The sequence below is a fragment of the Mastomys coucha genome, unplaced genomic scaffold (assembly GCF_008632895.1).
Source record: "Mastomys coucha isolate ucsf_1 unplaced genomic scaffold, UCSF_Mcou_1 pScaffold1, whole genome shotgun sequence".
Classification (NCBI taxonomy): domain Eukaryota; kingdom Metazoa; phylum Chordata; class Mammalia; order Rodentia; family Muridae; genus Mastomys; species Mastomys coucha.
This window is the reverse complement of record NW_022196891.1, coordinates 41,153,036-41,155,281: the sequence shown is the minus strand read 5'-3', so window position 1 is coordinate 41,155,281 and position 2,246 is coordinate 41,153,036.

Here is a 2,246-nt window from a genome sequence, read left to right as displayed (position 1 = left end):
ATTAAACCTAACACTTCTACAAAGCAAAGAAAATAACAGGAAAAGAGTGAGAGGCAGCCTAGAGAATGGGAGGAAGGATTTGCAAGAACTTAGATAAGAACTTAGTATCCAAGTACATACCTCCTAATGCTGGGAGGAAAACAAAACCTAATAACCTATTTTTTAACATTGTTTAAGTACTTGAATAAATAATTTTTCTTCTGCGTGCCCTCACTAGACCCAAGATTGTCTACTGATTTTTTTTTTAGTTCCTTATCCATGACAAGTGTAGCTTCCCACAAACAAGCAAAATGGAGACAAAGTATACAATGACCTTCTATGTGTAAATGTACAAATATATACTTAACACTTTATGGACAAAATGCCTTTAGCGGTCTCTTTTTATATCAGTCTCAAACCAAATCCATTGTAAATGCATCTTTATCCATGACATACGTAGGAGAGTGATGGAGCTCCAGAGGCAGAAAGCTTGAAGCTCTGTGGGCCAGTGGTTAAGTGGTGGGGCACAAGCCACTCTGTGATCATGGAACCTGTTCTGCAGGGTTCTGTATCAATATGTAAGGTGAAGGACGTAAATACAGCAGGTAACAGACAAGTTGACATACAATCATATTAATCATTAATAAACAATCTTATCCATTATTATAAGCAATTCATGATGGGAAAAAAGCTGAAACAAAGGGCTAGATACTAGACACAGGATGTTAGGTACCCAGTATGCAACAGAGAATTATGATCCTACAAGATCCTAAAACCAAAGATCTTTTATTAAAATAAAGCATGTGGATTTAGAGAGAGATGTATAATGAAAATCAAAATGGATTGCAGCATTTGTCACGAGGGAAAATAAAACAATGAAATATGTAAGAGAAACTAGAGAGGTAGAGGGTTGAGGGGAGCAGCGTCCTCGGGTGTCAGACAGTTTGCACAGTGCCAGTGGGTCTCTATGAGCTAAAACTCATTGGTTGTTTCATTCTCACTTCATCAACATTTAATACATGTTGAGGACTTGGCTATCTGGTATGCAGGAGATAAATGAAACTAGATCCAAATATTTAAGATGAGAGAAGAAAGGAAGAGAGAGAGAGAGAGAGAGAGAGAGAGAGAGAGACAGAGACAGAGACAGAGAGAGAGAGAGAAAGAAAGAAAGAAAGAAAGAAAGAAAGAAAGAAAGAAAGAAAGAAAGAAAGAAAGAAAGAAAGAGAAAGAAAGAATAGTTACAAAGCACAAATGCACTAATGGCAAACAGGTAAATATTATGAAAGATCCATCTTTAGAAAACATCTAGACCCAGCAAAGAAAAGAAACCTGAAGGCAAGGAGGAAGTATGGCAGATATATGAACATCAAACATGAAATGTGTCCTTTAAAATAAAGTGACATGCAGAAAGAAGCGGGTACGACCTGACTTCTGGACAGGATTAGAGTATGAGCTGCTGTTTCTCAGAGTGTATTTGCTATGCTACTGCACAATTAGACGTGCTTCTCAGGCAACTCTTGACAGCGAGTTCTATCTCACAAGACTGCAACTGAGAAAGATCAGTGACAGCTAAGGTAAATATAGCTTGCCTGGAGCTGGCAGCACGCGCCCTATGAGTGATTCATATGCAAAGCCCATCCAAAGCGACTCAATCTAAAATTGGAGAATATGTGTGAGGAGTTTTTATGCCTCATTTTGGCAGTTGTGCATTTAGACTTGCCACAGTTGTGTTTTATTATTAGCTGAAAGGTTTAGTGAAACATGTCACGAGAGCTTATTTTTTTGAGAAAAGAATGAGAAAAAAATAAGCTTGTGAAATCTCATTTCCAGGAAAAGCTTGGATGGTATTAGATGCCAGGCACTGTAGATGCTCACTTCACTGTTGCCATCACCTGCCTGGTAATAAATGTACAACAATGTTATTATTAACTACACTTTAATATCAAGAACACCAGGAATGGAGAGATTTAAAACTTATCCAAACTCATTCAAGGAAATAAAAAGTCAAGCCAGGACTAAGTCACTGGGCTGTCTAACTCCAAACTTACGCTTTCTCATAAATCAAATACAAGATAGCACAGTCAAGATTGAAGTGCAGCCCCGCTGAATCTTTACATGGAGAACAGTCTTTAATATTGATTCCTTTTCAATTTTTAAAAATTTATTTGTTCATTTATTCACTTTACATCCCAATATCAGCGCCCTTCTCATAGCCTCCCTCTTGGGGATCCTCCTTCATTCCACCCTCTCCTCCTCTGAGAAGGGGG